This window comes from Leucopleurus acutus (assembly GCF_964270905.1).
Source record: "Leucopleurus acutus genome assembly, chromosome: 18".
In the NCBI taxonomy this organism is placed as follows: domain Eukaryota; kingdom Metazoa; phylum Chordata; class Mammalia; order Artiodactyla; family Delphinidae; genus Leucopleurus; species Leucopleurus acutus.
In genome coordinates, this window is record NC_139160.1 from 8948303 (window position 1) to 8975340 (window position 27038).

Sequence of the window (27038 nt, forward strand, 5' to 3'; positions counted from 1 at the left end):
CATCTGTATGTCTTCTTTGGAGAAATGTCTATTTAGATCTTCTGCCCATTTTTGGATTGGGTTGTTTATTTTTTAATATTGAGCTGCATGAGCTGTTTATATATTTTGGAGATTAATCCTTTGTCTGTTGATTCATTTGCAAATATTTTCTCCCATTCTGAGCGTTGTCTTTTCGTCTTGATTATGGTTTCCTTTGCTGTGCAAAAGCTTTGAAGTTTTATTAGGTCCCATTTGTTTATTTTTGTTTTTATTTCCATTACTCTAGGAGGTGGATCTAAAAAGATCTTGCTGTGATGTATGTCAAAGAGTGTTCTTTCTATGTTTTCCTCTAAGAGTTTTACAGTGTCCAGGCTTACATTTATGTCTCGAATCCATATTGAGTTTATTTCTGTGTATGGTGTTAGGGAGTGTTCTAATTTCATTCTTTTACATGTAGCTGTCCAGTTTTCCCAGCACCACTTATTGAAGAGACTGTCTTTTCTTCATTGTATATCCTTGCCTTCTTTGTCATAGATTAGTTGACCTTAGGTTTGTGGGTTTATCTCTGGGATTTCTATCTTGTTCCATTGATCTGTGTTTCTGTTTTTGTGCCAGTACCATATTGTCTTGATTTCTGTAGCTTTGTAGTATAGTCTGAAGTCAGGGAGTATGATTCCTCCAGCTCCGTTTTTTTCCCTCAAGACTGCTTGGGCTATTCGGGGTCTTCTGTGTCTCCATACAAATTTTGAGATTTTTTGTTCTAGTTCTGTAAAAAATACCATTGGTAATTTGATAGGGATTGCATTGAATCTGTAGATTGCTTTGGGTAGTATAGTCATTTTCAAAATATTGATTTTTCCGATCCAAGAACATGGTATATCTCTCCATCTGTTGGTATCATCTTTAATTTCTTTCATTAGTGTCTTATAGTTTTCTGCATACAGGTCTTTTGTCTCCTTGGTTAGGTTTATTCCTAGGTATTTTATTCTTCTTGTTGCAGTGGTAAATGGGAATGTTTCCTTAGTTTCTCTTTCAGAGTTTTCATCATTAGTGTATAGGAATGCAAGAGATTTCTGTGCATTAGTTTTGTATCCTGCAACTTTACCAAATTCATTGATTAGTAGTTTTCTGATGGCTTCTTTAGGATTCTCTATGTGTAGTATCGTGTCATCTGCAAACAGTGACAGTTTCACTTCTTCCAGTTTGTATTACTTTTATTTCTTTTTCTTCTCTGATTGCCATGGCTAGGACTTCCAAAACTCTGTTGAATAATAGTGGTGAGAGTGGACATCCTTGTCTTGTTCCTGATCTTAGAGGAAATGCTTTCAGTTTTTCACCATTGAGAATGATGTTTCCTGTGGGTTTGTCGTATATGGCCTTTATTATGTTGAGGTAGGTTCCCTCTATGCCCACTCTCTGTAGAGTTTTTATGATAAATGGGTGTTGAATTTTGTCAAAAGCTTTTTCTGCATCTGTTGAGGTCATATGGTTTTTATTCAGTTTGTTAATATGGTGTGTCACATTGATTTATTTGCACATATTGAAGAATCCTTGCATCCCTGGGATAAATCCTACTTGATCATGGTGTATGATCCTTTTAATGTGTTGCTGGATTCTGTTAGCTAGTATTTTGTTGAGGATTTTTGCATCTATGTTCATCAGTGATATTGGGCTGTAATTTTCTTTTTTTGTAGTATTTTTGTCTGGTTTTGGTATCAGGGTGATGGTGGCCTCATAGAATGAGTATGGGAGTGTTCCTTCCTCCACAGTTTTTTGAAAGAGTTTGAGAAAGATGGGTGTTAGCTCTTCTCTAAATGTTTGATAGAATTCATCTCTGATGCCATCTGGTCGTGGACTTCTGTTTGTTGGAAGATTTTTAATCACAGTTTCAATTTCATTACTTGTGGTTGGTCTGTTCATATTTTCTAATTCTTCCTGGTTCAGTCTTGGAAGGTTATACCTTTCTACAAATTTGTCCATTTCTTCCAGGTTGTCTATTTTATTGGCATAGAGTTGCTTGTAGTAGTCTCTTAGGATGCTTTGTATTTCTGTGGTGTCTGTTGTAACTTCTCCTTTTTCATTTCTAATTTTATTGGTTTGAGTCCTCTTTCTTGATGAATCTGATTAATAATTTATCAATTTTGTTTATCTTTTCAAAGAACCAGCTTTTAGTTTTATTGATCTTTGCTACTGTTTTCTTTGTTTCTATTTCATTTATTTCTGCCCTGGTCTTTATGATTTCTTTCCTTCTGCTAACTTTGGGTTTTGTTTGTTCTTCTTTCTCTAGTTCCTTTAGGTGTAAGGTTAGATTGTTTATTGGAGATTTTTCTTGTTTCTTGAGGTGGGCTTGCATAGCTATAAACTTCCCTTTTAGAACTGCTTTGCTGCATCCCATAGGTTTTGGATCGTCATATTTTCATTGTCATTTGTTCCAGGTATTTTTTGATTTCCTCTTTGATTTGTTTACTGATCTCTTGGCTCTTTAGTAACATATTGTTTAGCCTCCATCTGTTTGTGTTTTTTGCGTTTTTTCCCATGTAATTCATTTCTAATCTCATAGCATTGTGGTCAGAAAAGATGCTTTATATGATTTCAATTTTCTTAAATTTACTGAGGCTTGATTTGTGACCCAAGATGTGATCTGTCCTGGAGAACGTTCCGTGCGCCCTTGAGAAGGAAGTGTAATCTGCTGTTTTGGGGTGGAATGTCCTATGAATATCAGTTAAATCTATTTGGTCTATTGTGTCATTGAAAGCTTCTGTTTCCTTATTTATTTTCATTTTGGATGATCTGTCCATTGGTGTAAGTGAGGTTAAAGTCCCCCACTATTATTGTGTTGCTCTCGATTTCCTCTCTTATAGCTGTTAGCAGGTGCCTTATGTACTGAGGTGCTCCTATGTTGGTTGCATATATATTTATAATTGTTATATCTTCTTCTTGATTTGATCCCTTGATCATTATGTAGTGTCCTTCCTTGCCTCTTGTAACATTCTTTGTTTTAAAGATTATTTTATCTAATGTTTGTATTGCTACTCCAGCTTTCTTTTGATTTCCATTTGCATGGAATATCTTTTTCCATTCCCTCACTTTCAGTCTGTATGTGTCCTTAGGTCTGAAGTGGGTCTGTTGTAGACAGCATATCTATGGGTCTTGTTTTTGTATCCATTCAGCAAGCCTGTGTCTTTTGGTTGGAACATTTAATCCTTTCACGTTTAAGGTAGTTATCGATATGTATGTTCCTGTGACCATTTTCTTAAATGTTTTGCATTTGTTTTTGTAGGTCCTTTTCTTTTCTTGTGTTTCCCACTTAGAGAAGTTCCTTTAGCATTTGTTGTAGAGCTGGTTTGGTGGTGCTGAATTCTCTTAGCTTTTGCTTGTCCATAAAGCTTGTCTGTAAAGCTTTTGATTTCTCCATTGGACCTGGTAGGTGAGCTGACTGTTGCTCTTGTGGACAGAGCTCAGTAAACTTTAATCTGATTGACTGATGATGGGTGGGGCTGGGTTCCCTCGCTGTCAGTTGTTTTGCCTGAGGCAGCCCAACACTGGAGTCTACCTGGGCTGTTTGGTGGGGCTAATGGCAGACTCTGGGAGGGCTCACACCAAGGAGTACTTCCCAGAACTTCTGCTGCCAGTGTCCTTGTCCCCATGGTGAGCCACAGCCACCACCTGCCTCTGCAGGAGACCCTCCAACACTAGCAGGTACGTCTGGTTCAGTCTCCCCTGGGGTCACTGCTCCTTCCCCTGGGTCCCGATGTGCACACTACTTTGTGTGTGCCCTCCAAGAGTGGAGTCTCTGTTTTCCCCAGTTCTGTCGAAGTCCTGCAATCACATCCCTCTAGCCTTCAAAGTCTGATTCACTAGGAATTCCTCCTCCCGTTGCTGGACCTCCAGGTTGGGAAGCCTGACGTGGGGCTCAGAACCTTCAGTCCAGTGGGTGGACTTCTGTGGTATAAGTGTTCTCCAGTCTGTGAGTCACCCACCCACCAGTTATGGGATTTGATTTTGCTGTGATTGCGCCCCCCCTACCATCTCATTGTGGCTTCTCCTTTGTCTTTGGATGTGAGGTATCTTTTCTGGTGAGTTCCAGTGTCTTCCTGTTGATGATTGTTCAGCAGTTAGTTGTGATTCCGGTGTTCTCACAAGAGGGAGTGAGAGCACGTCCTTCTACTCCACCATCTTTGTTCAGGGCCCCAGAAACTCCCTGTTAATTCAATTACATGTATTTGATTTAAGTAGGTAATTATTTAGTGAAAAGCCTAGAGTTAAAGAATGCTTATAAAGATTGGTGAAAGGGATAGCCATATTTCTACTGCCGTTTCTTTTCCCCTTTATTAGCGCCAGCCTCTGATAGATAGCAGTGAGACACATGCGACCAGATAATACTGGAAGAAAATGTTGTTTTTCACCTGTCTTTGACTTTTACTTTTCTTGGTATTTCTACTCTATGGAAAAAAAGTAGTAAAATGTAAATGTTTGTCTCAGCTGCTTCTGTCTCAAAATTCATTTTCATGATAGGCCTGTTGGACACCTGTTTATGTTTAAATCGTTATCTAGGACGAGCTCTGGTCCTCTAGGACTAGCTCTGGTCCGGGGGACCTTTTAGAATCATTCTACAAAAATTTGACTTTATGGCTCTGACTTTTAAGCAAAATATATTTAAAAAGTGTGTCCAAGAGGGAACTGGATGCATTGATTGTAAAGATGGCACATACATCTAATAAATTGATTGTCTTGTGCGCTTAGCATAAGTCTAAGGTTAACATTAATATAGTCTAATATAGTCTATATTTTAAGATGTGTTGATTTTTAATTGTTCTCTTGAAATTGAACAAGGTTATTTTGTTGTTTTAATGTAAATATAATTTAGTAAGAGACAGATTTTAAAATTTGTACTGGCTTCTGTAGAAAGTAAGTGCAGGGCTTCCCTGGGGGCGCAGTGGTTCAGAATCCGCCTGCCAATGCAGGGGACACGGGTTTGAGCCCTGGTCCGGAAAGATCCCACATGCCGCGGAGCAACTAAGCCCGTGTGCCACACTACTGAGCCTGTGCTCTAGAGCCTGCGAGCCACAACTACTTAGCCCACATGCCACAAGTATTGAAGTCTTTGCGCCTACAGCCCCTGCTCTGCAACAAGAGAAGCCACTGCAATGAGAAGCCTGCACACTGCAATGTAGCCCCCACTCACAACAACCAGAGAAAGCCCGGGCACAGCAACGAAAACCCAACGCAGCCGAAAACAAATCAATAAAAATAAATAAATTTAGAAAGTAAGTGTGTTCAAACCTAACATACTTCAGGTAAATTCTTAAATATTTTTGCTGATGGAAGGTAAATGAGGTATATTATAACCCGAATATGTGCTATTTGACTTTTTTTTTCTTGTATAAACTTATTTATTTTTGGCTGCATTGGGTCTACGTTGCTGTGTGCAGGCTTTCTCTAGTTGCGGCAAGTGGGGGCTACTTTTCATTGCAGTGTGCAGACTTCTCATTGCAGTGGCTTCTCTTGTTGCGGAACCCAGGCTCTAGGCGCATGGGCTTCAGTAGCTGTGGCTCGAAGCCTCTAGAACGCAGGCTCAGTAGTTGTGGCATATGGACTTAGTTGCTCCGCAGCATGTGGGATCTTCCCGGACCAGGGCTCAAACCCATGTCTACTGCATTGGCAGGAGGATTCTTAACCACTGCGCCCCCAGGGAAGCCCCTGAGTTTTTATCTTTAATTTAGTGTTATAAGAAGTAGATAAGAGGCATGTGGATACCTTTAGCTCTTTCTACAGTAGTCAAACTCTAAATAACATTTCTGTCTTTGTCAGTTAGCGTTTGATTAGAGAAGTAAGATTATTGTTGTGATTGGTTTTTACCAATTGTAGGAACTAGTTATACACACCTGAATTTGCTGCTAGGCTTGAAGTTAGCAGGGCTAGTAGTTGGAAAGGGAACATGGACATGAAGCAGGGGGAGGAAGGTTAGACTGGAAACTGCAAAGAACTTTTAGCAATAAGTTAGAACCTATGAGCCCAAACTTGAACTTTCATGGCTCTCACTGCTTCCACACCTGCAACCTTGATGATGTAGGTAACCTTCAACCTTGATGATGTAGGTAATCTGCAGTAGGTGTGGCACACCTCACCATGGAGCTGCACACAAACCTGCCCCAGTATTATTTGGAAAAGCAAAGGTGGAGCTCTGACAGGAGCTGAATGAGCTGTAGGCTCAATTGCTGCCCCATGCCAATGAGCCCAAAGTTCCATGACACTGTGTGATTACTGCAGTAACACCTGACTTTAGGTTTACATTCTGAACCTGGTGGCTGCTTCACTTTTGTCTTCTAATCTCATGGGAATTTTTTTTTTTTTTTCTTTTTGAGGCCAACCCTAACCCACAACCATGCAGGGAATGAATCGTGTAATCGTGGTAAAAAGCCATCACAGACCATCACTTGTCACCACGGCACCAGTGCACACCTCTTTTTATCATATTTACCTTATAAATAAAGACAATTACAAAAGTATACTTTTGGTGAACATAATGCAGCTATCCTTTGTTCACCTGATAACATACAAATGCCCTCCTTAAGAGAGGATACAAAATCCCTTTATCCATAGGTGGGTTAATTTTTTTTCTACCTGTGTCTAGGTACCAATTTTTTTTCTACCTGTGTCACATTTTCTACTTAATATCCTGTAACTTAAATATGGAGATATGAGATTAGCTACTATCAGATGGTTGTAGAAAGGGAGATAAGAAATAAGTTTGTTAATATATATACAAATTTTTTATATCATAAAAAGAAAAACTACTCATTAGAATATTTATTTCTGCAACTAGTCATGTGGTTGTAGTTGCTGTCTATAATTATCTTCTGCTGTCATTCCACAGTCCCTCTGTTCTTGGCAATACCTCAGCTGGTTGTGGTTTCTTGCCTGATGGGGTGACCTAAATCTTCATTCCTTAAGGGTCTGGGTCATTAGCAGTCCTGCCTGGATTGTTTCCACTGACTTTAATCACAGTACAGGGAAATACTAAGTGGCCTCCTAGGGGAACTTCTGCATTCCAGACATACTTTCTGTTAGCCCCTCTTGTGTGGTAGCAACCTGACTTCCCCTTGATTGTGAGATGAGAACCCTAGTTGGTTCTGTAACCCCCTTCTTTGTCTGTTGATTCATTGGCACGAATAACCCAAAGTGGCTGGGTGGCAGTCTGAATTTCCAGTTTAATGGAATCATTTCTGCATCCCTTGGTGGAAACTAAGATCTTCCAAAGGGACTATATGGGCATAGATGGATATAGGTGGGTAAGTGATGTGGTGTGTTGTATGTGTCAGTGAATTGGGAAGCAAAGTAAATCTGTTTAGAGTGAGAATGAGTTAATACAAATTAATATAGTACATTTCACGATACTTGTGGAGTTGTTAGGGATACCCTATATGAAATATTTACTTTGAAAGAAGTGTAAATATATTCAGAACGTGCATATAGTTTTTTCGTTTTTATTATCCCATATTTAATAATGGGCAGGTGGTTGGTAGCAGTTGAGTTTGAATCTGTGTGGTTTTTTGTTTGTTTTTTTGGCCACACAGCATGTGGGATCTTAGTTCCCTGACCAGGGATCGAACCTACGCCCCCTGCATTGGAAGCGTGGAGTCTTAACCACTGGACCGCCAGTAAAGTCCCAAGTTTTGAATTTAGATCTGATATACTTCTTGGATTTTTTGTTTACCTAAAGGAGGAAATAAGAATTACATTTACTATTTTGAGTTTTTATAAGTTAATTTTAAAGAATATAGAAGAGTGAACATAAATGACTTCATTTTCACAAATGAAAATACTACAGTAACGTTGCTTGTCATATCTACTCTGAAACTAGAAGGAGGAGGGTGAGCCTGGAGTCAGACCACCTGGCTTTAAATTCCAGCTCTTCTGCTTACCATGAATTTCTGTTAACTATGGCTTTGTAACAACAGCCCCTCCCCCACCGTCCCCGCAATTTCAGTGGCTTAAAATGAGTGTGTGTTATTACTCATCAATCTGTAGATCACGTGGATGGTTCTGATCACTTGGGCTAGATTTGGCAGATTTCATCTAGGATAACTCATAACATCGGTGGTCACCTGGCAGATTGTCGGGAAGCTGGCTAGTCTATGGTGGCTTCTCACATTTCTGGCTGTTGGCTGACTCTCTGCTGGATGATGGAGGGTGACCGAGGCTCTCATCATTTATCAGGCAAGTCTGGACTTCTTCACATGGTGGTGGCAGGATTCTTAGAGAGGTAGTAGAAACAAGCAAGGTCTCTTGAGGTCTGCATTTGGAACTGGCACAACATCACTTCTGCCATGTTCTGTTGGTTCAAGGCAAGTCATGAGGCCAGACAAGATTCAAGATGTGGGGAAATGAGCTCTACCTCTTGATGGGAGGAGCTGCAGTGTCACATTGCTAGGGGTGTGGGTACTAGGAGGGATGGAGAATTGGGGCCATTGTATAAGTATTTTACCATACAACATGATGATGCACAAGTCTCTTCATCCCTTTGAATCTGTTCCCTAACCTGTAAAAATGGCTAGGAGAGTAACGATTCTTTTTGAGACAATTTTGAAGATTAGGTAAAATAAACTGTGTAAAGTGTCTCTGGTAGTGCCTTAATATATGCCAATATGTGCTCAGTAAATGTTTATTATTATTACTTGTAATGATTAGGTGTTCTATATTCATGACTAAAATACTCATAATAATCCTGTGATGCTGTCATGATTTCCTTCTTATAGCTGAGGAGACAGACTGAATTGCTTAAGTTACCAGTACGCCAAGGTTGGTGGTAGACCCAACGTTGAGCCAAGGTTTTTTGTTTTTGCTTTGAAAACCTAATACTGGCCTTTGAGAGCCAGTACAGTGGTAAAACATGGGGGCTCTGGAACTGTTAGAGTCCTTGTCCCAGACCTTACTAGGCTTTCAGCCTTGGACACATTACTTAACCTCCTTGTGCCTCACTTTTTAGGAAAGGAGATTGCTTACGTCCCACCATTGTTGGTGAGGATTAAATGAATTAATATACATTGTTTAGAACTACAAGCACAGGCTAGGTAGGTACTCTATATGTTATTCCTTTTCTTCTTATTATTACACTATGCTGCCTTTAGTCCAAACGTTTAAAAGCCTTTCTTATTGAAAATATTAAATGAGGCTGAAGTTATCACCCTTTTCTTTTTAGAGCCATCTAATTTTTTCATGAAGTAGTATTAATCTTTACGGTTAGTTTCCTAATAGAGTAATTATGTATTTTACTGATGTGATTTGGTTATATGGGGACATTTCAATTTGAGGAAAAACTATTCCATGGTACTTTGTTTTTTTTCTCCATCTCTTTTCTGAGCTTTTCTTGCGCAGTGTCATTCATTTCTGTGGCTTCTGTTTAATGTTGGTTACTCTCAAATCAACATCTGAAGTTTGACCTCACTCCTAAGTTTCATTACTTAATTGGTTTTTCATTTTTCTCTCTCCAGTTATTAAATTTACTATTTCTGTTATCTCTCACACTCTTTTCCTTTATGCTTATTGCTTTTGGTTTAGTGTAAATTCTTCTCTCTTTTTTTTTTTATATCTGACCTTATTTATTTGTTACTCTTAGAACATCTTATTTTTGACTGGACTCAGAGGTAGAAGCTTTCAGAGAGGACAGCCTCCCTTTCTTGGTAGTCTCTTCCTGGCATTTTTCTTTGGCCTCCTTCATTCTCTTGGCCAGAGGTTTAGCATATTCTGCAGCCTTTCTTTATTTTTCTTGGTACACTGTTCCTTCAGAGCAATATGCTGATGTTTGTGTTGCAGAACACGTGGAATAACAAACACTGAATCTTGTGTGCCTTGGTCTTAGGTTACTTACCCTCTTTGTTTAGGGGCTTTCTCACAACACACTGGTGGACATGATCTTCTCTAGAGAGATTGAAAAGTTTGTGAATTTTAGCGATTTTGGTCCCAAGTTGGCGAGGCGCAGTAGTATCAGTGACTTCAGGAATATCCTTCTCTCCCTTTTTTTTTTTTTTTTTTTTAAATAATGACCAAGTTGAAAGCACTTAGACTGGTGTCCACAATGCAACCCTGAACAGATTTGCACTTTCTTTCTCCAGTCTTCCTTGGTCTGTAACAGGACTGCCCCTTAGTAGCAGATGGACACAGCCATGGGTGAAGACACCCTGATTCATGGGAAACCTTGTTTGTCATTCCCACCAATGATTCTGACCGCATAACACTTCCATTCTTTACCCAGAGCATTAGCAGCAACTTCTGTGGCCATACGCTTCTCATAAAAGGTACAAAGTTTGCATTCATCATCCACTTCAGTGAGTTTCTGGCATCTAGTGGCTGGGAAAGAGATGTTCAGTTTCATCCTGAAGCAGCTGACCAGCTCTGAGGTTCTGCAAAAAAAGAGCTCATCATTTTTTTCTTAAATTAGTTTAGAAGCCTCCTAATCAGTCTCTTAACTCCGTTCTTACCTTTTCCCAATCCATTCTCCAGGGACTGTCAAGATAGTTTATGTAAAAAACATTTGATCATTTTATTCGTTTGGTTAAAATGTTAACTTCACATTGCTTGCAAGAAAAAATAAAGTTGAGCGTTCAGGGCTCTTGATGAATCTGTCTCTGCTTCCCTCTCCAGCAGAATTTTTAGTTACTTTGCAACAGAATTTCTGACTTCTGCTGTGTGAAATCATCCAGGACTGTTATATTCTCTTACATGTCTGTGCATCTGCGTGTGCTTTTAATTTCACGTGAAATCCTCTGCGTATGTTTGTTCTGTTGGCACACTTTGCACATCTTTTTAAAGATTTAGCTCGTGTGATTTTTCAGGGAAGGTTTCCTTATCCCTACTACATACTTTCAGACTCCTGATTCTTCCCTGGATTGGTATATGATTTATTATAGCTTTTATCCCATTGGTGTTTTTTTGCTTTTTTTTTTTCTTTTTGCGGTACGCGGGCCTCTCACTGCTGTGGCCTCTCCCGTTGCGGAGCACAGGCTCCGGACGCGCAGGCTCAGCGGCCATGGCTCACGGGCCCAGCCGCTCCGCGGCATGTGGGATCTTCCCAGACCGGGGCACGAACCCATGTCCCCTGCATCGGCAGGCGGACTCTCAACCCCTGCGCCACCAGGGAAGCCCCCCATTGGTGTTTTTAAACATCCTTTTTTGGATATAATTCACATACAATACAGTTCACTACTTTAGTGTACAGCTCAGTGGTTTAGTATATTTAGAGTCGTGCATCTGTTACCACAGTCAATTTTAGAATATTTCATTGTCCCGCAAAGAAACCCACACCTTTTAGCCAACACCCCCTAACGTCTCATCTCCCTTCCCCTCCCCTCTGCAACCACTAATCTGCTTTCTGTCTCTATAGATCTGCCTATTCTGTACATTTCATATTAGTGGAATCATTTAATATTTGGTCCCTTGTAATTGGTGTCTTTAACTTAATGTTGCCAAAGTTCATCTGTGTTGCGGTATATGTCAGTACTTCATTTCTTGTTATTGCCAAATATTCCATTATATGGCTAGACTATATTTTATCCATTCATTAGTTGATGGGTATTTGGGTTGTTTTCACTTTAGCTATTATGAGTAATACTATAATGAGCATTCGTGTAAAAGTTTATGTGCAGACATGTTTTTATTTCTGCTGGATCATATGTTAACTTGGTTTAACTGTTTGAGGAAAAGCCAAAGCTACAGCACCATTTTACATTCCTGCCATCAGTGTATGAAGGTTTTAATTTCTCTACATCTTTGCCCACACTTGTTATTGTCTGTCTTTTTGATTATAGCCATCCTAGTGGGTGTGAGCTGGTATCTCATTGTGGTTTTGATTTGCATTTCCTGATGGTTAATGATGTTGAGCAACTTTTCATGTATGTATTAACCACTTGTGTATCTTTGGAAAACTATTCAGATCCTTTGTCCATTTTAAAATTGAGTTGTGATAGTTCTTTGTATACTCTAGATACAAGCCCCTTAGCAGATACGTATATGATTTACATAAATTTTCTCTCATTCTGTTGGTAGCTGTTACACTTTCTTGATGTTACCCTTTGAAGCGCGAACGTTTTTTGTTTTTGTTATAAATCCCCACTTATCCTTGTTGTATTCAGAGTTGAGCCCAGTCTCTCTCCTCTGTTGCTATAGTCTTGACACTTAAAGGGGTCCAGAATAAGCTATCATGGCATAAAAATTATTTTGAGAAGAAGGCATTTGAGTTCCTGAAATCTCTTATCTGCCTAAAAGCATAGCTTCCCCAAAGAACTCAATTGTCATAAATACCCTTCCTGGAGCAGCCATGGAAGACTGACTCTTATCACTGGAGATGAGAAGTCTCCACACCACACCTAAACAGACATTGTCACAAAACTTCCCTGTCTCCCATTTGTTCTTGTCAGGGCCCATTTATCTTTTCAAAAAGTCATTTGTTTTCCTATCAATGCCCATCTCCTATTAAGATGCCATATAAGCCTCAGATTTTAAATGTCTCCTTGAGTCACAGTTTTCTGTGAACTCCTATACATACATACGTGAATAAAAATCTGTCTTTTACTAATTTCTTGTATAGGAGGAAAAAATCTGTTTCCTCTATCCATCCTAAATTCATTGGCTGGGACCCTACAAATTAGACTGACAAAAGAGCAATGCATTTTTAGAGAACTGACAAGATGAAGGAAAAGGACATTGAGTTTCAAAGGGTGGCAAACTGTGGAAAGTTAAATATATGGGGAATTAATGGACGATAAGGGCTACTTAGTAAAGTTAAAATGTTTAAAAAATTGAGACTTCCCTGGCGGTCCAGTGGTTGGGACTTTGCCTTACAGTGCAGGGGGTGCAGGTCCAATCCCTGGTCAGGGAGCTAGGATCCCACATACCTTGTAGCCAAAAGAACAAAACATAAAACAGAAGCAATATTGTAACAAATTCAATAAAGACTTTAAAAATGGTCCACATTAAAAAAATCTTTAAAAAAATGTTTAAAAAATTGAGATATGATTGATATATACCATATTAGTTTCAGGTGTACAACATAATGATTTGGTATTTGTATATATTGTGAAATGATCACCACAATAAGTCTAGTTATAGTTAACATCTATCACCACACCTACACATTTTTTTTTTTGTGGAAATAACTTTTTTTTTTTTTTTTTTTTTTGGTGGTACGCGGGTCTCTCACTGTTGTGGCCTCTCCCCTTGCGGAGCACAGGCTCCAGACACGCAGCCTCAGCGGCCATGGCTCACGGGCCCAGCTGCTCGCGGCATGTGGGATCTTCCTGGACCAGGGCATGAGCCCGTGTCCCCTGCATCGGCAGGTGGACTCTCAACCACTGCGCCACCAGGGAAGCCCTGGAAAGAACTTTTTAAGATTTACTCTGTTAGCAAATTTCAAATATACAATGCAGTATTATTAATTATAGTCACCATGCTGCACTTACATCCCCATGACTTATTTTATAACTGGAAGTTTGTACTTTTTGACCACGTTCACCCATTTTGCCCACCTCACCCTCCAGCTCTGGCAGCCACCAATGTAATTTGTTCTCTCTATCTGTGAATTCAGTTTTTTGTTTTGTTTAGATTCCACATATAAGTGAGATCATATAGTATTTGTCTTTCTCTCTGTGACTTATTTCACTTAGCATAATGCCCTCCAGTTCCATCTGTGTTGTTGCAAATGGCAGGATTTCCTTCTTTCATTTAATGGCTGAATAATATTCTATTGGAATTAAATTTGGAATTGAATTCCAGCTTTGTCAATTACAAGAGTTATGACCTGTGGGCTATGGACATGTTGCTTCTATTAATCCTTTATAAGCATGAACCTCATATATTTCAGGGTTGCTAGAAAGATGAGTAACACCAAGTATTGAATATGTAAAAGTAATTTATGTAGTTCCTGGCAAATAGATGCTCAATGAATGTTAGTTTTATTCTTTCATTTACTATGTAGTAAATACAATAATTTGGCAATCTAGAAGTAGCCTTTTGTTTTCAAAATACTATTTTCGTAATGTACTTGCCTGCAGCCAAAGACTTCCTTAGTAGTTACATCTTGAGTTCTAGAAATATTTCAAAGTGCTAAGCTAGAACTGGCAATTACTTTTTTTATTTAAAATTTATATTTGAAAAATACAAATGGAGGTCATGCTATATGTATTGTTTTGCCTTTTCAATTTAATGATGTATTTTGGACTTTGATCTGGGTCAGCACATAAATTGCATCATCACGTTTAGTTTTGTATGTTTATACCAAAAATTGCTTAACTTTACTGTTGTAGGACATGTAATTTTACATACTTTTCTGTCACACTCGTCTCTGCATGCAAATATATTAAAAAAAAATGTAGCCCATGTTGCCATTGCCTGGTATCTTGGGGTTCAAACTGGCATGTGGAGAAGACAGAGTCAAGGACATGGGATAGAATTAGAGTCAAAAGCAGTAATGGAACCATACCGAAAGCCTTCTCTACTTTGGGATTACTGTTTATTTCCCCAAGACAATAAACTCTTTTTTGATGTTGAATGTAGTTGGACTAGGAAATTTTGTTCCTTGACACTTCACGAATCCAAATGGATACTGTGAGCACTCTTTTTTTTTTAAAAAAATTAATTAATTAATTAAATTTTGGCTGCGTTGGGTCTTTGTTACTTCGCGCAGGCTTTCTCTAGTTGCGGCGTACGGGCTTCTCATTGTGGTGGCTTCTCGTTGCGGAGCACGGGTTCTAGGCACGCGGGCTTCAGTGGTTGTGGCGCGAGGGCTCATTAGTAGTGGCGCCCAAGGGCTTAGTTGCTCTGCAGCATGTGGGATCTTCCCGGACCAGGGCATTGGCAGACGGATTCTTAACCACTGCACCACTAGGGAAGTCCCTGTGAGCACTCTTATCTTGCACTTGTCTAAGTGGAAATGCTCTCGTGTTTTGTAACTAAGTTTAATTATTTGCTCTTTACTTCTGAAAGGTACTGTTCATTATATTAAAGAATCTCTCCTCTTTTCCTGATTTGTTCTAAGAGAGATTTATATAAATCAGGAATAGGGAGTAGTTTAATTTAGATGGTCTTGTGCTTTTTTTTTCTTTTGCCTGTCAATATAATTCATTCATTAATAGATTCTCTGATGTTGACAGTCTTGCAGAGAGAACTCATTTGCAAGAGAGAGATTGTACATTAGTGAGAAGTGAAATCATGTGAATTTTTTATTTTTTCGCGGTACGCGGGCCTCTCACTGCTGTGGCCTCTCCCGTTGCGGAGCACAGGCTCCGGACGCGCAGGCTCAGCGGCCATGGCTTATGGGCCTAGCCGCTCCGCGGCATGTGGGATCTTCCCGGACCGGGGCACGAACCCATGTCCCCTGCATCGGCAGGCGGACTCTCAACCACTGCGCCACCAGGGAAGCCCTCATGTGCATATTTATTATTTGTCTCAGCTAAAACAAATTCCTGATCTATGGTTGAACCACCTGTGTATCAGTACCTCTGGCTTGGAGAATTGGCATATCCCCATCAGCTTAAATCTGTTTTACTGTAAACCATGTATTTACTCTTTAGGGAGATGGAGTTATTCTGATTATCTAGGGCAGTTAGGGCCTATTTAATGGAGTTAGATATTACTGCTACCCTAAATTCATTGCAGCTACATTATCAAAGAGGGGTGTAATGGTGGTAGGGGAGGCAGGCACATACCCACATTGTTTTGGGTATCTTGACTGTGAAAATATGAGATAAGTAAGAGATACAAATATCTGAAAGGAAGGGACCAATGTGGCAAACAGTGTGGTTAGCTTCTTTCTTGCAAATGGAGCTCAGGTTTGTTACATGTGCTTGGGAGGAGGCTGGTCCCTAGTGAACCACAAGGGTTAAATAAGAGTAGTTTAAACCAACTGTGGCAGTTTCATTTCCCTTGCTAGCATCTGGTTTAATAATGGTGTTATTACCTGTTTCAATTTTTGCTAATTCATTGTGTGAAAATCCTTCCTTATTGTGGTCTTAATTTTTATTTTTCTCATTACAAAGGAGAGAGGGGACAACTTGTCAAACGTTTAATGGATATTTATTCGTCTTTTGTAATGCACCTGATAGTGACACTTTTTTTCTGTTTGGTTGTGTGTTTCTTCCCTATTTGTACTTGTGTATATTCTGGTTACTAACTTTAAAAAAAAGTTGAGTTGTAAATACCTTCTCCCATATTGAGATATTAATTTTAATGTAGTAAAGGTTATTAATCTTTTATTTCATGGTTTATTTTTTATTTATATTTAGTTTGGTTTAAGAAATCTTTCCAGACTTGGGTAATAAAAAATGTCTCTTGTTTTAAACCTTTGTCTTTCATTTCATTTCACTGGGGATGCTTTTGTTTTTTTTCATCAGTAGTGGGGTAGGGATTGAAATCCATTTTTTCCTTTATGAATATTCAGATTCCTTTGTTAAAGAGTCCATCTTTTCTGCATTGATCTGCAAAACTAACTCTATCACAATCAAGTTACCATATGTGTGTAGGTCTATTTTTAGACTCATTTCTGTTCCATGATCTATGTCTGTCCTCACTGTAATAACTTATGCTTTCTGTTAGGGCAAATTCCTCCCCACTTCATTTTTCATGTGTGTTTTAGCTTTTTGCACATCTGAATAATTTTAAAATCTGGTGCTAAGGTCTTTCAGGTGCTCTGTTGACTTATTTATCTATAAGATACTTCGGGGGAGAATTGCTGTCTTTATGATATGAACATAGTATATCTTTGTAAGCATTTAGATTTTATATAATGTTTTTTAGTAAGGTGTTACAGTTTTTCGTCATATAGGTCTTAAACATGTTTGGTTAGATCTTTAAAATGTACCTTGAAATGTTTTTTTAATTTTACATTTTCAGTTGCTTTGGCTGGTGTATGGAAATGCAGTAGATTTTTGCATACTAATCTGCCTACCTTATTAAGCTTTTTGTTTCCCAATATTTTGCTGTTTATGAGTTTCTACATAGCAAATTATATCACCTGCAAATAATGAGACTGTAGTTTCTTTCTAATCCTTATACACTGATTTCCTTTTCTTAGTGTACTAGCTAGAATCTTCTGGTAAATATTAAAGAGCAGTAGTGATAGTGGAATTATTATTATTTTTTGGCTTTAGAGGGAATACTTGATACGTTTCACCATTAAGAATGATGTTCGTTGTTGGTTTTTGGTAGATAACCTTTATTTAGGTAAGCGTATTTTCTTTTCTTGTATATTTAGCAAATGGGCATTGATTTCTGCATGTGTTGAGATAGTTTTCTTTCTTCCTTCATTGTGTTGGTGTGGTAGATGATGTTGATAGATTTTTCTGGTTATAAACCAACCTTGCATTATTAGGATAAACCCAAGTTGGTCATAAGATAGCTACACTGTCCAATATAGAAGCCACTAGCCCCATGTGGCAGTTTAATTTTAATGAGAATTAAGCAAAATTAAAATCCAGTTTCTTAGGCATACCAACCACATTTCAAGTGCTAATTGTAGCTAGCAGCTACGATATTGGACAGTGCAAATTATAGAGCGTTTCCATTGCAGGAAGTTCTGTTGAGCAGTGCTGTGATATAGCTGTCTTTTAAGATACGTTGCTGGAGTTATGTGGTTAATCCATGTATGTATGTTTGCTTATGAGTCTTTGTAGTATTTTTTGATTTTCATGTCAGAGTTTTATTAGTTTCACAGAAAGATGGAAAATATTCTCTCTGTGTCTGTTTTCTGGAAGCTTTTGTATAAGATGGAACCATTCTGTTCTTTGAAAATTTGAAACAGCTCATTAAGCCTGATGTTTCGTTTGTGGGAAGATTTCAGTTTTCAGTTTCTTTAATGATTACTGGTATATTTAGATTTTTAAATTTCTTCTAGAATAAGGTTTTGTTATTTATGTTGTTTTTCTAGGAAATTATATCACCTGAGTTGCCAGATTTATTGGCATAAAGCAGGGGTCAGCAAACTATTGCCCACGGGCTGCCTGCCTCTTTTTGTAAATAAAGTTTTATTGGAATACAGCCACACGCATTCATATTGTCTGTGATTGCTTTAGTGATGTAAGTGCAGTTAGGAAATAAGGTATGAGCCATAAGCCAAAAGCATTTATTGTCTAGTCTTTTAAGAAAAACTTTGCCAATCCTTGGCTTAAAGTATTCTTTATCATGCTTTTAATACCCATACTAATGTCTGTAGTTACATTCTTTTTTTATTCCTAATGTTAATTTTAAAAGTTTCTATTCTTGATCAGCCTTATCAGAAATTTGCCAATTTTTGGCTGTTTAGATGTATTCTCCTAATTAATTTCTGCTCTTTATTATTTTTTTCCTTTATTCTTTGGGTTCATTTTTGTTTTATTCTTATTTTCTTTTCCTGGCTCCTTAGATTTCATGCTTAACTTCTTTATTTTAACCGTTTTTTTCTTTTCAGTATAAACATAAAAGGCTCTCAATTTTCCTTTCTATACTACTTTCCCTAATTACTACAAGTTTTGTATCTATTTTTTCTTATATCTCTGTTATAATTATTATTTGTGTGTTTTTACATTTCCTAACACATGGACATATTTATCTTTTTGTTTTCTACTGATTGATGACATTTTAGTCAGAATGATGTGGTCGGTGAGATTTGGATTCTTTTGAATTTGTTGTATGCCAGATCGTGCTTAATTTTTCTAAGTGTTATATATTGTGCTTGAGAAGAATGTGTAAGGGTGCAGGGTTCTATAAATGACCAACAAGTCAAGCTTGTTAATTATCTTAAGTTTTCTCTATCTTTGTTAATTTTTCTAGTGTATGTCAGTAGTGGAAAAGGTGTTAAAACTCTTTGTACTCTGTTCATGGATATATATACGTTTATCCCTGTGGTTTTATCAATTTTTGCTGTATTTTAATGTCATTTAATAGTTCATATAAATTTAAAATTACCTTCCTGGTGATTACACGATTTTAATTATTTTGTGATGACTTCTTTATGATGATGTCTTATAACTCTTTATGTTTTAAAATCTGTTTGGTCTGATAATAATGTAGGTACCCACTTTTCTTTTTCTTGTAGTTTCCATTTTCTGTTTGCCCAACCTTTCCCTTTTCTTTGCTTGCTTTTATTTCTTTTTAAAGATTTATTTTTATTTTACCACAATCCATTTCTTTTTCTTTCTTTTTTATTAAAGTTTCTTTTAATTGAATAAACTTGATATGTAACATTGTGTAAGTCTGAGGTGTACAGCATATTACTTTGATACATTCATATACTGTAATATGATTGCTGAAGTAGTGGTACTAATCACATTGCATAATTATAGTACAACATTATTGTCTATATTATTCTGTGCATAGATCTATATGGCTTATTTACTACTTGTTACAAGTTTGTACCCCTGAACACCATTAGTCTTATCCCCCATTCTTTCTACCCCATGCATCCCCTGGCAACCACCATGTTACTGTGTTTTTTATATGTTTAACTTTTTGGATTCCACTTATAAGTGATAACATGTCTTTCCCTGATTTACCTCACTTAGCGTAATGTGCTCAAGTTCCATCCATGTTTTCGCAATGGCGGGATAACCTCCTTTCTCATGGTTGAATAATATTCCTTTGTGTATATATACCACCTCTGTTTTATCCATTTATCCATTGATGGCCTTTGGGGTTTTTTAATATCCTGGTTATTGTGAATAATACTGTGATAAACATGAAAGTGCATGAATTTCGTCAAAATCCTGTTTTCATTTCCTTTGAGTATATACTTAGAAGTGTAATTGCTGGATTGTATGGTAGATCTATTTTTATTTTTTTTGAGGAACAGCCATGTTGTTTTTATTGAACAACCATGTTGTTTTCCATAGTGCTTGGACCAATTTACATTCCCACCAACAATTTATAAGAGTTCCCTTTTCACCACATCTTTGCCAGCACTTGTTGTCTCATGTCTTCTTGGTGATGGCCATGCTAACATGTGTGAGGGGATATATCATTGTGGTATTGATTTGTATTTCCCTGATGATTAGTGTGATGTCAAGCATCTCTTCATATGCCTGTTGGCCATTTTGATGTTCTTTTTGGGAAAATGTCTATTTCTTCTGCCCATTTTTTAATTGGATTTTTTGTTGTTAAGTTCTTTATATTTTGTATATTAACTCATTATCCAATATATGGTTTGGGTAAATTTTCTCTCTGTACGTTTTTTGATATTGCTGTTTCTTTTGCTGTGCAGAAGCTTTTGAGTTTGATGTAATCCCATTTGTTGATTTTTGCTTTTGCTGTTTTTGGTGAAGTCTAAAAATTCATTGCCAAAGCCAGGTGAGCTTCATCCCTACATTTTCTTCTAGAAGTTAAATGGTATCAGGTCTTGTGTTTGTCTTTGATCCACTTTGAGTTAATTTTTGTGAGTGGTGTTAGATTGAGGTCCAGTTTCTTTGTTCTGCATGTATTTCTCCAGTTTTCCCACCATCATTTGTTGAAGAGACTGTTCTTTCCCTGTTGGGTATTTTCAGCTCCCTTGGTGAATATCTGTTGACCTTATGTGCTGGGATTTAATTCTGGGCTCCTTATTCATTGGCTGATGTGTCTATTTTTGTGCTTGTATCATATTGTCTTTATTACTATGGCTTGTGGTATAGTTTGAAATCTGGAAGTGTGATATCTCTGGCTTTGTTCTTTTTTTCTCAGAATTGCTTTGGCTGTTTGGGATCTTTTGTGGGTCCCATAAATTTTAGGATTATTTCCTCTATTCCTATGAAGAATGGCCTTTTATTTGATGGGGATTGTGTTGAAACTGTAGATAGCTTTGGTTAGTGTGGCCATTTTAACGATGTTCTTTTGTTTCATGAGTGTGGGATATCTTTCCATTTATCTATGTCTTTAATTTCTTTTAGCAGTCTTGCGGTTTTCATTATACAGACCTTTCACTTCCTTGGTTTAATTCATTTGTAAATATTTTATTATTTTTGATGCTATGGTAACCTAGATAGTTTTCTTTCTTTTTCAAATGCTCCATCATTAAAGGACTGCAACTGATTTCTGTATGTTGATTTTGTATTCTGCACTTTACTGAAATTGTTGACTAATTCCAGCAGTTTTTTTGTTTTGTTTTGTTTTGTTTTGGGGGGATTCCATGTGTAAGATCATATCAGCAAATAGCAGCAGTTTTACTTTGTTTCTAATTTGGATGCCTTTTATTTGTTGGTGTTGTGCAACTGTTTTAGCTGGTACTTCTGGTAATATACTGATTAGGAGTGGTGAGAGTGGACATCCTTGTCTTGTTCTGGACCTTATGGGAAACACTTTCAATTTCTCTCCATTGACTATATGGCCTTTATATTGAGGTATAGTCCTTCCATACTCAGTAAGTTGGGGGGTTTCCTCATGAAAGAATTTTGCATTTTGTCAGTAATTTTTCTGCAAATATTGAGATGATCATGTGATTTTTGCCCTTTATTTTATTGATGTGATGTATTACACTTATTGATGTAAATACATTAAATCATTCTTTGCATACCAGGGATAAATCCCACTTGCTCATGGTGTAATACGCCTTTGCATGTATTCTTGAATTTGGTTGCTAATATATTGTTGAGAATTTTTGCATCTCTATATTGATCAGAAATATTGGTCTATATATTTTTTTCCTGTGGTATCCTTATCTGGTTTTGGTATCAAGGTAATGCTGGCTTCATAGAATGAGTTAGGACATTTTCCCTCCTCAATATTTTGGAAGAGTTTGAGGAGGATTGGTGTTAATTCTTCAGTGAAGATGTCTGGTTCTGGAGTTTTCTGTATTGGGAGATTTTTTTTTGCCGTACGCGGGCCTCTCACTGTTGTGGCCTCTCCTGTGGCAAAGCACAGGCTCCGGACGCGCAGGCTCAGTGGCCATGGCTCATGGGCCCAGCCGCTCCACGGAATGTGGGATCTTCCTGGACCGGGGCATGAACCCGTGTCCCCTGCATCGGCAGGCGGACTCTCAACCACTGCGCCACCAGGGAAGCCCTGGGTCTTGTTTTTTTATCCATCCAGCTATTATGTGTCTTTTGGTTGGTGAGGTCAGTTCATTTACGTTTAGGGTGATTATTGATATGTAAAGATTTACTATCTGCATTTTATGTTTTGCCTTCTGGTAATTTTGTCCTTCCATTTCCTTTCTGTTTTTGTCTACCTTTGTATGTAGTGGTTTTCCATGGCGATTTGCTCAGTCACCCCCCCCCCCTTCTTTTATGTTTTGTGTCTCTGTTCTAGATTTTTGCTTGGTGGTTACCATAAGGTTTACGTAACCCATTTCATAAGTAAATAGTCCTTTTTCTGTGGATAGCAACTTATTTTCACTCATCTATAAAGGTTTCAGCCTTTTACTCTTCCTTCTTTATAATTTTGATGTCACAAATTATCTTTTCATACTGTGATTTCATTACCAAGTTGTAGTAGCTATAGTTATTTTCAGTGTTCTTTTTCTTTAACCTTGATGTTATAATCAAGAGTTTTATATATTTTTGTAAAAAAAGTAAAAATTTTCTAATTCTATTTATCACCTTAGAGTTTTGTGTACTTTTGTCTTTTTGTTTCAGTTTAAATTGCTCATCCCAACATTTCTCGTAAGGCAGGTCTGGTGGTGGTGAACTCACTTTTGTTTGTCTGGGAAAGCTTTTATGTCTTCTTCATATCTGAAAGGTAATTTTGCTGGATAGAGTATTCTTAGCTGGCAGTTTTAATGTTTCAATACTTTGTCATTCCATTCTCTCCTGGCCTGTGTAGTTTCTGTTGAAAAATCTGCTGATAGTTTAATTGGGGTCAGAGAGGGGGTTCCCGTCTTTTTTTTTCCCCTGGCTGCCCTTAAAGTTTTTTATCATTGACTTGAGAATTTTAACATAATGTGTCTGGAGAAGGTCTTTTTGCATTTAGATAATAAGGTGTATTAGCTTCATGGACTTCTTTTATCTGGTTCTTTCCCCAGGCTTTGGAAGTTCTTAGCTATTATTTCTTCAAACATAATTTCTATTACCTTCTCCTTCTGTTTTTCTGGTATACCCGTTAATCTTACATTGCTTCTCCTAATCGAGTCTGATAGTTCTCATAGGGTTTCTTCAGTTTTTAAAAATCTTAGTTCCTTCTCCTCTTCACCTGAATTCTCTGTTCCTATCCTCAGTGTCACTTATTCTCTCTTCATCTGATCTGCTTTATTTCCATTGCTTTCTAATGCATTCTTCATCTCATTTATTGAGCTCCAGAAGTTGTTTGGTTCTTTTTTTAGAATTTCAGTCTTTTTTGGTAATGTACTCCTGTTCATCAATTTTATTCATCAAGTTGTTATATTGCTTTTTTTTTGCGTTTTCTTACAGCTTGTCAAATTTCTCCATAATAGCTGTTTTGAATTCTTTATCAGTCAGATCACACTATTCCATGTATTTGTATTTGTTGCTGGAAGATTGTCATTCTTTTTGTGATACAGTGTTCCTTTGTTTTTTTTCATAGTGTTTGATGACAAGTGTTTCTGTCGTTGCATTTGAAGTCGTGAACACCTTATTTAGGCAAGGCTTTATTTATTTTTAGTCTAACAGTTCAGTAGGTTGGTAATTAGGAGTCTTTTGTTTTCTAGGTGGCGCTATATAGCACAAGTTTTTGTTTTTTCTTACCATCACTGACTCTTGGCTAAGGTTGGGAGCCTGTGCATAAAAAAAGCTGGCGGAGGAAAAGGAGTGGCAGCAGAGTGGGAAGAGGTGTGTGCTCAGCACTTGGGGCTTTGAGGGTGCCCACAGCCCAGTAGGGTGATCCTGGAGTTGGGGTAGCAGGGGTTGGGGCGTGCTCAGAGGTCCATGGGTCCAAATATCTTGCCAGAATTTCAAGGCAGATAGCAGGATACACTTTCCCTCAGTTTTCTTTGCCACCTTCCCTTTTGTGTCCCTACCCCCAGTCACTATGGTCTCCCCTCAGAACAATGGGTTCCTCCAGCTGCAGAGGCTGGGCAGACCTTTACTTTCTCTGCCAGAAAGGTCTTGCTGACCTTCTGCTGGACCTGCCACCACTGCCCTTGCTTCCCAGCCTCCTGCAAGGTCCACTCACTGTTGGGTGAACAGATGTTTGGATCTCTTGGGTGTCCTGCTGTGCTGCGCAGAGGTACTTTGTTGGGTTATGGATGTTCTGATTAGTTGTAAATAGAAGGGGAGTGATAAGAGGAATGACTCATGCCACCACGATGCTGATGTCACCCTCCGTTTCTTATTTCTTTTTCATATGGAAGTCACTTTTTATAAAAAATTGGTACCCTGGAAATTCTGTTTTGCATACTTAAAGTTAATTTTAAGATGAATACCTTAGCCTTTTTCAAAGATGACACAAAAAGTCTCTTTTACTCTGATCAATACCCCCCCAACTTTCATGATAATGTTGCCCAGCATTTTAGTCAAATGAGACTTGTTACTGTGTACAGTGCTTGTTTGTATTCTGCTTTCATGTTTATAGTTTCTTCTTCCTTTTTCTTTTTTGTTAAAGGTGATTTTAAGCTTCTGTTTATTTGTTTAGGCCGTGCCGCACGGCTTGTGGGATCTTAGTTCCCCAGCCAGGGATTGAACCTGTGCCCCCTGCATTGGAAGCTCAGAGTCCTAACCACTGGACTGCCAGGGAATTCCCCTACAGTTTCTTTTTTTAAAAAAATTTCTCCTACCAGGATTTCACAGTTCTCTTTGTATCTTTCAGTATCTCTTAATTTCCTTTTAAATTTCTTTTCTCTTTGTCTCTTAGCCCTGCATTTTAGATAGTTTCTTCAAATTGCTAATTTTTATGACTCTGTCCATCTTTAATCTGTTTAAGTGGTCCAGTGAGATTTTGAAATCAGCCATACTTTTCATTACAGTTTTTTGGTTTTTCCGCCCCCCGCGCCCCCCCCGGTCTTTCTGGTTATTCTCAGCAGCCTCTTCCTGCTAGCATATTTTGTAATTTCATTTTAAAAAACTTCTTCAATATTTCATCCATGTCTTACCTTTTGGTGATTAAATTTTAATATCTGAATTCAGTGGTGCATGCATCTCACATGTGGTGTTCATTTGCTTATGTGTTTGGTGATCCTTGAGTAGGGCTCAAGTTTTGTTGAGCTTATTTAATACTTGGGAAATTTGGGAGACTACATTGAGAAGGTTTTTTTTAAGCCCACAGAGGATTTGCTTTTGTATCTGCTAAGATACAGGATTTGTTATATTCTGGGAACTTTATAGGGTTCATGCTTAAAGGATGACTCTCAGGTTCAGCTTTCCTCCTTATAACTGGCACAGTGCTGATACGGACGTTTACCCTCTTGCATCTCCATGTGCGTACTGCCTACTGCCCAAGTTTCAACTCATTCTATTTTTATGGGGATGGAGAGGTGGGGAGCATGGAAGTGCTGGAGCATGGAAATGTCCTTGTATATTTTTCTTTGTATGAGTTCAGCAATATGATAACAGTTTTCTACTGGATCAGTTGGGTCCTTCATAATATATAGACTCTATTGATACGGATGTTCAATTTTTTCAGTTGTGCTTGTTGGGCTCTTCACTGCTTCTGGTGATATTTAGTTCTCTCTCCCCTCATCCCTTCCAGTTTGGTCTATCATGCTCTCAAGTCACTAGAATTCTCTTGTTTTACTGTTGCTACTTTTCATACAAGCTTACTTCGTTTTTTATACATACGTATCCACGTTTCATTGACAGTACTCACTAAAAATTTAAAATGTATTTCTGTTGTGTATTTATATTAACTTTGGCCTTTTTGCTCTGCTTCTCATTTCGTGTACCTGTTTTGTACTCTGAGTCTCCTGATGTGCTTGTTGATTTTTCTTTATGCAGTTATATTTGTAAATGGAATTCTAAATTAGTCATTATTGGTAGCAGGTGTGGGCTTCTTTAGCAGTTGTACAAATTAGGATTATTTTGTCTGGATGGGTCCTTCCAAGGGAATGGGTAGCCATAGTTCTTTCTCTGTGGGTTATCCCTAGTATTGTAAATTAACTGAGACAGGCTTTAAAAATAGGGTTATTTTTAGGGTATGTGGGCGGGGAGCACATTGATAGGGCTTGTGTCTCCTGTGAATAAGACAGATGGCTGTGAGAGCATTTGGGTCACAAAATCCCAACTTGATTTATCTTGCAGTCTATGCCAAGTCAGGAAAAGCTCAGGTGCCAAGTCTTTACCTATCTTAATTCTGTTTTGGTGTCTGATGGACTTACAAAATCCTATCGTTTGGGACTTCCCTGGTGGCGCAGTGGTTAAGAATCCACCTGCCAACGCAGGGGGCATGGGTTCGAGCCCTGGTCTGGGAAGATCCCACATGCCGCAGAGCAACTAAGCCCGTGTGCCACAACGACTGAGCCTGCGCTCTAGAGCCCACGAGCCACAACTACTGAAGCCTGCGTGCCACAACTACTGAAGCCCGCACACCTAGAGCCTGTGCTCCGCGACAAGAGAAGCCACTGCGATGAGAAGCTCACGCACTGCAATGAAGAGTAGCCCCTGCTCGCTGCAACTAGAGAAAGCCCGTGCTCAGCAACGAAGACCCAACGCAGCCAAAGATAATAAATAAATAAATAAATAAATTTACTTTAAAAAAAATCCTATTGTTTTCTGTGTTCTTTGAGCTGAGGTTATTAACAGGAATTAGGAAAGGAGTTGCTGTAGAGGTAAGAGTATACTATTGGAAGATTCTGTTTGCTTGTTTGTTAATTACGGTCGCCCAAACGTAGGGAACTTTATCTTCTTGTCTTCATTGAGTCCCCCACCCCCTAATTCTGAGTTGGGGTGGTTTACTGAGTCCTGGTTTTGCTTGTGTTGACTATCAGTGTTGTCAGTGATCTTCTGATTTCTAACACTGCTGTCATTTTTTCACCTTAGTTTTCATTTCTTTGGCCATTTTAATGGATTCGGGGAAGAGGAGAGAGAAATGTTATTATGAAGTTGACCACTGTAAAATCAGAAACTACTGAAAAATATTTAAAGGTTTACTCTTATTTTCAGGTTGAAAAGTTCCTTCTTAACTAGAGATAAGATTTTGATGATTTTACTTTTTTACATTCAGCACTTATTCATGCAGAT

General features: G+C 38.1%; 1 protein-coding gene and 1 pseudogene across 6 annotated transcripts in view; one reads left to right on the forward strand and one right to left on the reverse strand.

Annotated features, from left to right (window-relative positions):
* Positions 1-27038, forward strand: part of PDS5B (PDS5 cohesin associated factor B) — a 203084-nt gene that overhangs the window by 19509 nt on the left and 156537 nt on the right. The window lies entirely within an intron of this gene.
* LOC309974697 (small ribosomal subunit protein eS6-like) lies at positions 9165-10441 on the reverse strand (annotated as a pseudogene). Its single transcript has one exon. The product of its transcript is annotated as a small ribosomal subunit protein eS6-like (transcript).